Source organism: Prionailurus bengalensis, chromosome A1, assembly GCF_016509475.1.
Source record: "Prionailurus bengalensis isolate Pbe53 chromosome A1, Fcat_Pben_1.1_paternal_pri, whole genome shotgun sequence".
Classification (NCBI taxonomy): Eukaryota; Metazoa; Chordata; class Mammalia; order Carnivora; family Felidae; genus Prionailurus; species Prionailurus bengalensis.
The window spans coordinates 147,416,282-147,430,682 of record NC_057343.1 but is presented as its reverse complement, the minus strand read 5'-3'; the positions used below and the strand labels follow the sequence as shown (position 1 = coordinate 147,430,682).

Sequence of the window (14,401 nt, the reverse complement as noted above, 5' to 3'; positions counted from 1 at the left end):
CCCAGGTGCCCCTGTTGAAAACTATTTCTAATGAGATGGATTAAAAGCTAAAATGGTCAACAGATTTGGTCAAATCAGACACAAAAAATGTCCCTGAGGCTTTTCAATCTTCAACACATATTGGTTCTTATCAGTCTTCTCAACCATAATTTGTTCCTTTGAACCCTCAGAATCAAGGTAAGGTTCAAAAGCCACTTTACAAAATAATCATTTATCTCTACAGTCTCAAAAGTTGTAAAATATATTGAATACATGTTTTACTTCATATCTGAAGAATTTAAATTTAATCTAGTTAGTTCCTTATTAGAGATGGAACATCAAAGAATTCAGAAGGACTAAAACATTCTGTGTATGTTGTGCTTTTATTCATGCATAGGTTAACTTTTGGAAGTCAATTTGCTTTTTTTAGTTCATGAGAGTCTGCATAGAAGAAATAACTAGCAGGAGTCAACAATATATGATACAGGGTTCCAGAAAACTGGGTCCCTTTTGCTCTGTGCTAACTGCTTGGGTCAAGTATACAAACTAATTTGCCCACACAAGATATCTCTTAGTATTCCTTACTGTTCAGCAAATACCTATTCTGACTGAACCCAGTTCTTTGGTAATGGTGGAGGCAATAGATAACAGTGTTATCTATACATATCCAAGACTAAATTTTGCTATCTTTTCTCAGCCCAAGTAAATACATGAATATGTCTTCTCTATATTACAGGAGATGTCAAAAAAAGAGCATGTTTTATGGATAACAAATGGCATCTCTGTTTTATAAAAACTATTTCTCTGGAAAGTAAGGTGGATATTTCGAGTCTTCTGTAGATAACTGGAAAATCAGAAAACTAAAAAACTAAAAATACATACACGCAAAATACAACTAAAAGCAAATAAAAAACTGAAAAATTTCCCATTAAACGATATCCACCAACAGGGAGATATGAAGAAAAACAAGTCAACTTTTTCTACAAGTATATCAAGGTTCATGATTAAAATAAGTCCACAACCAGGGAAAGGCCTGGTCTTTAGTACAAGGACGGGCCTTTTATTTGGCTGTCGCCTTTGACACTGGTGGACAGCATATGAAGTTTAGTAATTTAAGAAATCCTGGGGTGGGGGAGAAGCCCTTCCGGAAAGCACTTTTACATTGTGGATTAAGCTGTGGCTACTGCCTCTGAACATTATCTGCCTTATCTGGTGCTTAGACAAGAAGTACACGTGAGCTGGTCTCATTTGTGAGGAAGCTGACTTCAAAAGAGAGGTTAAGTGGCTGGCTTGAGAGAAGAGAGTTAGGCAGTGGGAGATCCAGGATTGGAACGTCAAAGTTAGTGACTCCAGCCCACTTTATCCTGCTGTGACGCTATCTCTACTTGGCTGAAAAAAAAAAAAAAGTGTCACTGGAATTATCTATCAATGGAACAGACATTTGTGCTATTTGCAGTCATTTGGGGGAAATGCTTCTGGTTAACAGTAAAAAACGTTTGCTTCTCCTGTTTCCGAGGTCATCATGAATGGGGTAGGTATGGGATTAATTCTTTTTGGCAGCCATGTCCTGGAGGGAAAGGGAGAGCCAGAATTATCTCACAGACAAATAGAAAGAAACAGCAAGTTTTACACCCACTAGCTTTAAAACGACAGCCAGTTCCCCTTGTGACGTCTGCCTCGAGCTGAGTAATGCACTTGAGAACTGTTTTGCCAGCCTCTCAGGGCGTAATCTTTAACCCCTTTTATTAATGGATTCTGTGACACTGTGCATCAGAAAAATGATAAACGTCCAGGTTAAAAACAACCAAATTTATTTTTTTCACATTCTTCTTCACATTCAAAGATGTTGAAGCCAATGCTATTGGTAACCACATATAATAGTGTATGGTGGAAAATGTCAAGTCAAAACTCTAACTCACACATGCCTACTCACTTCTGTATGGCCATAACATTAACCTCTTATTTACAATGTTGTGTGATGACTAGCTTTTCTGCCTTGATAAAATATTTAGTGCTCACAGGTTATTATTCCATGTTTCCCAAAAATCTATTTGCTTTATAATAAAGCAGGAGCTCCTAAACTTCGTTCTTAAGTAACTCACATGGTTTCGGCTGTACTATCAAATCGGTATCTATGTAATATTTTTCTTTAACCGGATTCACTCTATTATTTTACAAGATTATATCACTACTGTAGATGGAAAAAGAATCTACTGTTTGCCTTAAATAGATGGAAGCTACACGACATATACACAATGAATTAAAAAAAATGCTTTAAAACTTATGTAAACATTGCTACCTTGTGCTAAAGGCTCTGAATGTGAGACCTAGACACTCTCTATGTTAAAAAATAAATGAAAAATGGAGGGAGGGTGGGGACCTGTAAGAAGTGTTAAATATACGCCAACACTAAATTAAGGTTTCTTCTTTTATGTGATCATAAACATTGAAAGAAAACTGATAAATAAATCAACTTTTCATTATGGGAATCAGAGTAACAGTGTTGGGTCATGTGCCATCTTATGTGCTGTCTCACTGTGGAAAACATTTCAGTGAAGTTTTTGTAAAACATGTCTGAATATCAAAGAGCATTTCTATTGCTCACTTAGACACTAGCGAGAGAGAGAACTGAGACAAGGGTGAGAGTTTCTTTTCCTCCACAGTCAATTCCATTCAACATAAAATACAAATTATGTGCTTAGATATTTCAGTTTATTATCTTATTTGTGAGAAGAGACAAATACATTGGAAATAAATGATTACCAAACAAATCGACACTCTTAAGGGTGCATGCTGAGTATCTAGGCAGATAAGAACACCCGAGGGGCCTTTGGGTTCCTCTGCATGAATAAAGCACAAAATGGCACTCATTATAGGTAGACAAATTAAAAATGGGCCACATGTGGATGGAAGCACCCCAGGGGAACTCAAAGCATGTCAAGCAGAAGACAAGAAGAAAAAAACTGGGATTTCTGGTCTCACTCCACCCTGCCCATCACCCCGTCCAGGGGAGAACTATCAAGTGTTGAAAGGAGGGAGAGAAACCCTACTCAGACTCCTACAAGATTGATCCTTAGATGCTTTTTTCTTTTGCTTTCTTGAGAAAGAGAGGGTATGTGGGCAGTGGAGGGGCAGAGAGAGAGAGAGAGAGAGAGAGAGAGAGAGAGAGAGAATCCCAAGCAGGTGGGTGCCCTGTCAGTGCAGAGCCTGATGTGGGGCTCAATCCCTCAACCCTGGGATCATGATCTTAGCCGAAATTGGAAGTCAGACACTTAACCAACTGAGCCACCCAGGCACCCCTTAGATACTCTATTTCATTTTCCAAGACCTGATGGTGTTTGTTGTGTGATGTATGGACTAAGGAGGGTGTTAGCATAAAGGCATTCTGCAAAGACAAAGAGTGTATACAACAGTTTATGGAAACCTTTGGTAATGCAAATAATTAGTGAAACATTAAAGAAAACGTTTTGCCTCTTGTTTAATTCATCATCCAATGGCTTTATACATGTTTTCCAGTAAATAACAATGGCAATAGTCCAATCTCTTTTGAGTATGAGGACTGTATCATGCTAGACATTATACTTTCAATGTCTATAGACTGAGAAAATACATAATGATCAAAGGCTTCTATTAATTCAGTGAACCAAGTAAGTGTATTTACATTTTATTCATCACCTCACCTATAGACATTCAAAAAATAGTACTGTGTGTGTGTGTGTGTGTGTGTGTGTGACATATTATTTATTTAGTCTAGTCATACTGAATGTGCATATGGATTTACAGACCCCTCACAATAAATTCTGCTACTCCCAGGGGTCCAAGACCTAGTGGTTGGAACTGTGGAATAGGACAGGCTTATGATTGATGACAGTGAGGAGGGCCTGGGGCACATCTGTGGGTCCTCCATTGCTTTTGTCATCATGACCCTCACACTTTCTTCCTGAAACTCTGCACTCTTCTTTGTTTACTGAAAGTATTTTCTGTATAAACTTCAACAGGTTGGTTTTCCATAGTGGAAACATTTTTTTTTTCATGCTAAAAAATTAATCTGTGCCTTAACTGGAGACCTGTACAACTGGGATAAAAGTCATTTTAAATTCAAGATGCACCAGGACTTCTGCTGCATTTAATAAAATGTTAGTCCTGAAGGTAGGTTGTGAGTACACGGTTATTTGCTGTGCGACTCCTCATACCCTTGTGACGTCCATATTGAATAATAAATGAAAGCATAAACATTCCCTGCATCTCACTTACACCTCTTTTCCTTTATGTGGTTATCACAACAAGCCAACAAAAGCTACCAATAAAGTTATTACTTGCTGCACAAAGCAGTGAAGCAACATTGTAAGCTTACTTCCTGAGTGTTTTCTGGAATTTTAACTCCTTTGTCCTAGCACATTTTATCCGAATCTGAGATTCAAAATGTGCTCATGAGTTTTGCCAAAATAGGCATTCCTTCTTTTGGGTCTGCCTTCTGTGTGACCCTAAGGACAATTGTGACTTTCTTACAAGCAGTGTCTTTAATCGTTCACGTAATATGTCCCTGCAGTCATGCCCTCTCTCTCCTGCAGCAGCACTGTCTTCCTCTTACCATGGCACATCTCACAGTAAACTTGTCTATATTTGCTGTCTACATGTACTAGCGTCGTAGGCAGTTTCAACCCACTCCACTCCACTCTACTCTGTTACATCTCGGAGAGTGCTCTTATCACAGTCACAAACCACTTTCACATGGGGCCAAAGGTCATTCTCTGGCTCTCAGCTCATTTGCTCTCTCAGATGCATCTGACATGTTGACACTCCTTTAAATACTTTCTCACGTTTGCTTCCATTATACCCATTTATGTATTCAGGAAGACCTACTCTGGGTACAAAGAATTGAACACTGAAAAAGATTGGCTTCTTGTCTTTATGAATGACTGTGACAGAGACAGAGAAGCAAACATGCAGTTACAAGGGCCATGTGGACTAAATGTGCTAAATGCTATATGGTGGGGGGAATATGGTGTGGACACAGGATCTATGAAGAATGCCTAATCAGGATTTACATGGTCAGGGAAAGCTTTCTGAGGAAGTGACATTCAACCCAAGACTTAAAAGATGAATAGGAATTAGTCAAAGAATGGAGACAGCATAGTGAGAAAGGGTATTCAGGACAAAGGGAAGAGCATATTCAAGGACTTGGAAGGGAAGAGAGAGCATGGAAAGATGTAGTGCCAATATGTACAGGGTTGTTTTTTTTGTTTTTTTTTTGTTTTTTTTTGGTGGAGGGGAGGGAAGAGTAGCAAAAGAAAGAATGATAAAAATGTCACTGAAGTAAGGAGGCATCATATCCGACAGGCCTTATAAGACAATTTAAGAATACTGGACATTTTTCATTGAAGGCAGTAGGGAGCAATTAAGGAAAGTGGAGCTGGAAAATGACTGAACCAGGAGAAGGATTGAGAAGGGGCAAGGTTAAAGGGCAAGACTCACTAGAAATCTGTGACACAGATCCAGACAATAGTAGTAGTTCTGTTAGTGGCAGTAGTGTTGGTGATGGTAGAGAAAATTGGCCATTATAGAGGAAGAAGTAACAAAATTTGGTGATTTGATGGAAGAAAATGTCTGGTCAGGAGATGGAAGAGTCAGTGATAACAACCACGATAAGGTTGGTGCCTTTCACCAATTTGGAAAGCACCAAAATAGGAACGAGATGTGGCTAAAGATAGAAGGGAGATGATGAGTTCAGTTGGAGCTTATTGACACTTCAAAAGCAGAGATGCACTCGGAAGATAGTGGGGACTCTAAAAGGGACTGGCCCTCCTCTCTCTCCCAGAGATAAGGAATGAGGAAATAATGATGATTTCCCTATTCCTGAGAGCTTTCTCAGGGAGCACGTTTGAGTGACCCATAACACAAGATGTGGAGCGTGGGAGTCACATGCTTCTAGCACGGAATCTACTTTTCTCCTAAGCAGTTTTCTCCCTACTTTTCTCTCTACTTTTCTCCCACTACAGACAGACAACAGCCACAGCTCCGGATCCACAGCTTTGAGAACTGAGGCATCAGGGAATCTATAACAAGAATCAGACACGTAGTGACAAAGGACACATGACCTCATTGCCAAGTTCTTGGTAATATCCTTTAAAAGGCCTCAGTGGTGATAGAGGAGAAGTTTAGGGAAAGCAGAAGTAGCCCGGAAATAGCTAAAACCTGAGTTGGGGGCTCCTGTCCCTTCTCAGCATCCTGACAAGGTCTTGGTAATATATCCAGATTTGTGATCAGCAAATTAGGCCAAGTTGGAATGAATGAGTATAGGCAAATGAAACATAAGGGGAAAAAAATACAAGTTTTTTTTTTTTTTTTTTTTTTTTAAATCTCAGCTTTGTTGGCTTGTGTGTTTTATTTCGTATTTTAACGGTGCATATCATTTTCAGTTGAGGTCTTGTTTCTTGCAAGATCATTGCTTTTGCAATCCTATCTGGAGCAATATGTAAAAAGGATGTGTATATAAAATGAGGAAGCATATTTCAGTCCCTTCTAAGAAACCATTTAAACTGTTAGACATTTGTTTAATGCCTATACCTTTCTAACACTCTTAGCTGAAATATTGTGCTTCTCTGTGCTATCAGCAGTACAAAAATCAAAGAATTAAGATACTGTGGTCCAAGGGAACCATTTTACTGTTTCCATCAAAATATGAGTTTTCCAGGTTTTATTCCCATTACTTATCTATCAAGGACTATGTCTCTCCCCATGCTAAACTGTAGATACCAATACAATCTTCCTCATCAAAGGCTATTAGGACACTATTCATGGAGTGTATTTTGCTTTAGGAAGTTGGCTGGGAATTCCCCCAAAATTGTATTTAGTATATGTTAAAGGTTGACGTGTGTTCTACAAATGAGTGAATTTCTTCTAAGATTAGAACTATGGCAGGAGTGACATGGATTAGAGCTTGGCAGTGACCTGAATTTCTGTAAGCAGAGCATAGTCAACTTCCCAACTGTGCCTTGCACAAGGGTGGCCAACTCCCTTCTGCTGTATTAGTCATCATTAGCCACACTAGGGAGTGGTTTAACTCAATTTACAAAACAGCGATTGTTCTGCTACCCTCAGGAGAGTGTTCGGTCATGGGCAACAGCTCTATTGCATGGGGCATCATACTGCACCCATCTGTCCTAATAGTTTTGGTTAAAACGGAAGTGGCAGCAGACTAACACTAACCATCCCGCACCTTTAACACGGCTCTTCTTGGGCACCAGGCACCGCACTAAGTGCCGTTTTACATGATCTCATTTAATCTTCAGAACCACCTGTGATGAGATTATTGGCTGCATTTTAGAAATGACAAAAGTGAAGTGCAGGGAGAGGAAGACATTTCCCAAGAGTCACCCAGAACAAGGGTTTGAATTCAACTGTTTGACTCCTGAATCTGTTCTCTTAATCTGAATCTCTTAATCACTGGACCAATGGCTTGTAAATTTTTTCCCAAAGGATAAGGGGGACCGAACTCTTGGATCCTACTCCAACTCTTCTTTTGTTGCTTTATATACTGAGGTTCAGCATAGACCTCACTGTAGTAAGGAACCAGAGCCATGTTTTTTTTTTTTAATTTTTTTTTAACGTTTATTTATTTTTGAGACAGAGAGAGACAGAGCATGAACGGGGGAGGGGCAGAGAGAGAGGAAGACACAGAATCAGAAGCAGGCTCCAGGCTCTGAGCCATCAGCCCAGAGCCCGACGCGGGGCTCGAACTCACGGACTGCGAGATCGTGACCTGAGCTGAAGTCGGACGCTTAACCGACTGAGCCACCCAGGCGCCCCCAGAGCCATGTTTTAAGAACAGTTTGACCTCGCATCATTTGCTCTGACGTCTCTGTGCATCTGAACCAACTCAATACTGGACATGGAATCCAGAACTGCCTGCTTCATATACTCTAGTGACTGATTAAAAGAAAAGCCTCACTGAGTGGCTACAGAAAACAAACACACAAACAAACAAAAAAGAAACCTTATGTCAATAATTCTGAGTTAGCTCAATGAAGGCCTGTCAAATGGAACATATAACAAGACAAAAGGTAGCCAGTCCAGGTTAACTGTCCTTTATCTATGGCATCAATTTATTAGCTACCTTGTCATGCAGGAATATCCCAGGATAAGAGACTTGGGCAGGTATATTTTCTTAGTGGGAAGGTTGGAAACAGAACAGTGGGGACCCAATGAAGGGATCATGAGAGATCAAGGGGAAAAGATGGAGAAAGAGCAATTTTTCTCCCATGGACTAGTCCCATGTAGCAGAAATTTAAAAAGCGGGGGTGGAGGGTGGGAATGGGTTTTGTTCATTGCATATTTAAAGGGAAATTAATCAGATTTAATTTATTATAGGCCACTCTAAGAAACCACATGCAGAGTCTCCTTACAATTTTTCCTAATGACAGTTTGACAGAAAAATATCACTGTAGTCTAGAGACAGCTATCATTTCACAATTCAGAAAAGATGTGAGAATTTATTATATGGCATGAAAACCAATGATTTTGATTTTGGAATCAAAGTATTATTATTATCTAATAGGTAAAGGAAGCCCAGATTATAGAGGAGGAATGTGTATCAACCCAAACACTCAACACATCATATGCAAGAGCTTTCCTGCATTGGATGCCCTTTAGAAGTTTTTGGACACCAAAAGGTGAAAGTAAGGAATTTGCCATTTTGATGCAGCCTTTTTAATCTGAGAAAAACAACCCAATGTGCCTTTCAGTTCTAAATAATAAAGTAAATATCTCTATTCTTGAGGCCGAAATAACAACCTGGATTGAGACCCTTTAGGTCCAGAGGATGGGTCTTCCATTTAGTCACATAAATCAAATATGTTTTCACACAGTTCTTTTTCTCTGCAGATAGTTTTTGGGGTGGAGGAGAGCAGAGTCCAGGGAAGAAAACTTTTTTTTTGTCTTTATATGGATTTATGCTTTATAATAGCATATTACTGTTTATTGTTAAGAAGACCATCTCAGAGCATACAGGTCAATGGTGTGTGTGTATGTGTGTACAATAAATACATGTGTTCATGATATTGTTCCCATATGTCAAGATCTTGGTATCAGGGAATCTGAAGACTAAAGAAAGTTGGGTATGTTTGAACTTGATTGGGCTTGGTGCAGCTTAGAATGGATTGCAGATGTCCCATACTTAGTGTATGAATGGTTCAATGGCTCTAGTTTGGGGGAAATACACTGATATTGAACCATTTGCCTGCTTAAGGATACAGGTTAAGACTGACCCACAGGCAAGGTGTGGGGCTTTCCTTGGAGAATTTACAAAATCATTTTGGAAGGAGACAGAGATCCTGGGATTCACGATGGTCCAGGAGGCAGAATTTAGGATACAAAGAGGAGGGAATTTTTCCTTTGAGCTCATGATTAGGTTTGGAGGGGACATATGGCAGAGGAGAATCCCAGTGAGGGGTGTACATATGTGTGTGCTGGATGGTGCATGTTGATAAGCTGGTTGCTTGCAACATGGCCATGTTACTGGTGACTCCTTATGGGTCTAGCTACAGTAAATTAAATTAGTCAGTGTGGTGAACTTTCCTTGTATTAGTCCCGAATTTTCATGTTTTCAAGTGACCAGTGTGAACAAAGTGATGACTGCAGAATGACCACAAAACTTAGCAATATGTGGATCCTGAGAAACTTAACAGAAGACCATGGGGGAAGGGAAGGAAAAAAAAAGTTAGAGAGGGAGGGAGCCAAACCATAAGAGACTCTTAAAAACTGAGAATAAACTGAGGGTTGATTGGGGGTGGGTGGAAAGGGGGGGCGGGTGATGGGCATTGAGGAGCGTACCTGTTGGGATGAGCACTGGGTGTTGTATGGAAACCAATTTGACAATAAATTTCCTATTAAAAAAAAGCTTAGCAATATGGAGGTCAGTGTAGAGCTTGATATGGTTTTATTAAAAGTAAATAAGCTTGGTCTCTTGTGCTGCAGAGAATCAAAGAAGGCTTGCTGCCCCACTTTGGGAAGCAGTTCAGTGGAGCAGCAGCAGCTTAAAGAAACCTATTCCAGGGAGATAAAGGAGTGAGCAGTGGCCCACAAAAGGAGCAGAGACCCAAGCTCTAAGCCAGATGCTTGGCTGAAATGATAAACAATGACCAAGACCCACTTGCAGAGAGAAATCAACAGTCATATGGAGTGAAGACTCAGGTCTTTGTTTTGGATATATAAAGTTAATAAAAACATGTGAGTGTAAATATCTTTTCAGAATAATGATTTCTTTTCCTTTCAATATATACCCAGAAGTGGGATAGCTGGATCACATGGTAGTTCTATTTATAATTTTTTGAGGAACTTCCACATTATTTTCCATAATGGACATTCTCACCAACAGTGTGCAAAAGTTTCCTTTTCTCCACATCCTTACCAACACCTATTATCTTTGGACTTTTTGGTGATAGCCAATCTAAGAAGTATGAGGTGATATCTCATTATGGTTTTGATTTTCATTTTTCTGACGATTAGTGATGTCAACTACCTCTTCATACACTTGTTGAGCATTTGCATGTCTTCTTGAAAAAATGTCTATTCAGGTCCTTTTCACATTTTAAAATCGAGTTATTTGTTGTTCTGGTATTGAGGTGTATAAAATTCTTACATATCTTGGATATTAATTCCTTATTAGATATGTGATTTGCAAATATTTTCTCCCATTCCATAGGTTGCTTTTGTATGTTGTTGATGGTTTCCTTTGTTGTGCAGGAACTTTCAAATTTTACTGTGGTCTCATTTATTGATTTTTGCTTTTGTTGCCTGTGCTTTGGTGTCAATTCCAAAAAATCATTTCCAAGACCAATGTCAAGGAGCTGACCCTTATGTTTTCTTCTAGGAGTTTTATGGTTTTAGGGCTTACATTTAAGTCTTTAATTCATGTTGAGTTGATTTTTAGGTATGGTGTAAGACAAAGGATCCCATTTCATTGTTTTGCATGTGGCAATCCAGTTTTTCTAAGACCATTTATTGAAGAGACTATCCTTTTCTTATGGAGTATTCTTGGCTCCTTTGTCAAAAATTAGTTCATTGCAGCATTATTATTCACAGCAGCCAAGATAGAGAAATGAGTTGAATGAATAACCAAAATGTGGTATAAATACACAATGGACTATTATTTAGCCTTTAAAAAGAAGGAAATCCTGCCATATGCAATAATATGTATGAAACTGGAGTACATTATGTTAAGTAAAATAAGCCAGATACAGAAAGATAAATATCATATGATTTCAATTAAATGTTCAATCTTAAAAAAAAAAAGTCAAACTTATAGTAACACAGAGTGGAATAATGGTTATCAGAAGTAGAGGGATGGAGGAAAAGGGGAAATACTGATCAAAGGTCATAAACTTTCAATGACAAGATGAAGGAGTTCTAGAGATCTAACATACAGCATGGGGACTGTATCAGTAATGTTTTGTAGACCTGAAATTTGCTAAGAGAGGAGATCTTAAATGTCCTCACCATACACACACAAAAGAGTCTAACTATGGGAGGTGATAAATAAGTTGGTTAGTTTCATTGTGGTGATCATTTCACAGTACACACACATATATCAAACAATGTATTATAAAAAAAACACATTATACTGTACACCTTCAATATACACAAAGTTTGTCAAAAATAAATAAACAAAACTCAGAAAAAAATAGTAAAATTAATATGATCTCATTTTGAGCCTTAACGTTGTTGGGACTTGGACATATGATTTGTACATAGAAATGTAAACTCTTGAACACTATAAATGCTAAGAGAGTCTGATATAATTTAGACCAAGCTTTCATGTCAGATTCAGTAAAGGGTTTGTTCTAGTAACAAGTCAGTGGGCCTAATCAACAAAACTTCCCATGCCTTATTGCTCTTATAGTTACCGTGATAAAAATTTAAATCATTAACCCAGAAAAATCTATTAAGTATCTACTGTGCACAAAGCAGCACTCTTGGCAAAGGAGATTATAGGGGAGTACAAAAGAGACTAAGTCCCTCTTCTAATGGTGTTTGTAGTCGGGTGAGAGGAGACAGACAACAAACAAATGAACACATATAATATGCCAGGTCTGAAAACTGATGTGGAAAATGATGAATGAGAGCAAGAGAAACAATGGTGTGGCAGGTAATGCTAGAAGGGTGCTATTTTACATAGGATGGTCAGGGAAGGCCTCCCCAATAACATGGAATCTGAATAGAAACATGAAAAAAGTAAGGGAGTGACTATGTAGCTAATCTGAAGGGAAGAGCATTCCAGCCAGAGAAATAGCACATTCAAGGCACCGTGCTGACATGACTGTGGCTGGAAAAGGGATAGGGCAAAAAAAAAAAAAAAAAAAAAAAAAAAAAAGGGGGGAGGGCTGGAGGTAAAGCCACAGAAATGGAGCTGGGAGCAGATCACTAGTACGTTATAATTAGAGATTAGAGATTATGGACTATAGATTACAATTGGAGATTAGAGAGAAATAGATGAATCAAGGATGTCTCCAAAAGTTTTTGCCTGGGCAACTGGTTGAATAGAGTTGTTATTTATGAAATGGAAAAGGTTGGTAAATAAGTATGTTTGAAGAGACAATAAAGAATTTAATGTTAGAGTTACCATGTCATTTGTACATCCAAGAAGAGAGGCCAGGAGGCAGTTGGCATTTTTCATCATGTAAAGTTACTTAAAGTCATGGACTAAATGAGACCACTTAGCCAATAATGTAAAGAAAAGAGATCTGAGTACCAATCCCTTTATAGAGACTGAGAAAATTAGGAGGAAGCAAAAAAGTCATAAAGAAGGAATAGCCAGTAGAATAGGAAGATAACCAAGAGACAACAATGAATCAGAGATCAAGTATGTTAAGTTATCAGTGTTTCAGTGTGACTAAGATGAGGCTAGAAATGACCAATGACTTTAGCAACTTGAAGATCCTTTGTGACTTGATAAGAACTCTTCGGTGGAGTGGTGGACATGATGGCTACCGGAGCGGGTTTCAAGACAGGATTACAGGGAAGGAGGCAAACCATAAGAGACTCTTAAATACAGAGAACAAACTGAGGGTGAGTAGGGGAGAGAGGAAAATGGGTGATGGTCATTGAGGAGGGCACTTGTTGGGATGAGCACTGGGTGTTGTATGTAAGCCAACTGGATAATAAATTACGTTAAAAAAAAAGACAGGATAAGAAATATATCTATAGCACAGTTAAGACTGTGATTTGAAGATTTAGACACATTCTAAATCTAGAATGGTTCATTCATGATGTAGAATAATCACCTATGTATAAGTCAACTCACGGTGAGAATTAGTGAGCCTATTTAAAAAAATCATCAAAGATGCCATAGTTAGTTCCAAGTCATGGGATGAAGACACAGCACCAACAGCAACAGAGGGCATAAACTGAGGAGTGATCTGTCTACGGGTTTTCATTCAATTACTCTTTGAAGCTCCTTCTAGAAAAGTGGAAACTTGTTTTATAGTTCTGAGAACTGAGGGAGGACACCCAGTAAATCTGTTGATATAGTCTCCAGAACTGAGGCCATCAGAAAGACCATCTCAATGACTATTTTTCTTAAGTTGCAGTTATACGGAATCAATTTACTTAGTTTTATCCTATTTAGATTTTTGTTCTTACCTTGGCACTCTGGGGTAACATTTCTGAGCGCAACTAGTAGTGAGTTTGTTCTTGATGGGCACATTTCTCTAGTTTGTGAGTTATGGGCCAAGAATGGAATGGTAGCTCTGAAAATAAAAGCCAGGCACAAAGAGGTTTGTTGTTAACCTTCATGAAGGGCCTTATAGCAGTTTAAGTATCTCACCCTTCTGGGACTAAAGACATCATGCTTTCCCATGACCTGAAATGGAAAATCATTCCACTGTTTCTGGGACGGCACAGAACACACACCATGTGAAGCAGTCATAAAATATTTTACTTGTTTTATCTTACTTTTTCCTCTTGCTAGTTCCCTTTATTTTGGCAGGAGGTGGGATGTGATGACCTAAATTAGGCTTTTCCACATCTAATTTCCAGATTCTGGGACCTAAGTTTTACTTTCCTATTTAAAAACATATGAACTTCCAGAAGTTATCCAGAAAGAGTCCCACTGAAGGCAAATGTCCTATCAGTTTTAGCTGGTCTGAAACAAATTTACTGGAATGGGATTTCCATTACCTCTCGAGCAGATTGGTCACATGAAGCAAATTTACAGTACAGTAAGTGGTATTTCCTGAGGTGATGGATCTCCCATCTAATAGCCTCCGAGCGCAAGTCTCATGAACCATAATGCTTTTTGCATACAAGCCTGTAAATGCCCACTGCAGATTTTCCCACATAAGCGTCTTCTGCATACAAGGTTCTAAAAGTCTATGGCAGGCAATTCAAACAAAATTGTGTTCACTTCTCCTCACTTTTTTCCTAA

General features: G+C 38.7%; 1 protein-coding gene across 2 annotated transcripts in view; it reads right to left on the bottom strand.

Annotated features, from left to right (window-relative positions):
• Positions 1-345: 345 nt before the first annotated feature.
• XRCC4 (X-ray repair cross complementing 4) overlaps positions 346-14,401 on the bottom strand; it is a 247,774-nt gene continuing 233,718 nt past the window's right edge. Inside the window, exons 9-10 of one of the 2 annotated variants that reach the window (XR_006299172.1) lie at positions 13,618-13,724; positions 346-1,546 (exon numbers count right to left, since the gene is read on the bottom strand). The gene's annotated coding sequence lies outside the window, so the exon portion shown is untranslated. The remainder of the gene's footprint in view (positions 1,547-13,617; positions 13,725-14,401) is intronic. The other variant, XM_043593244.1, reaches the window with a different exon arrangement.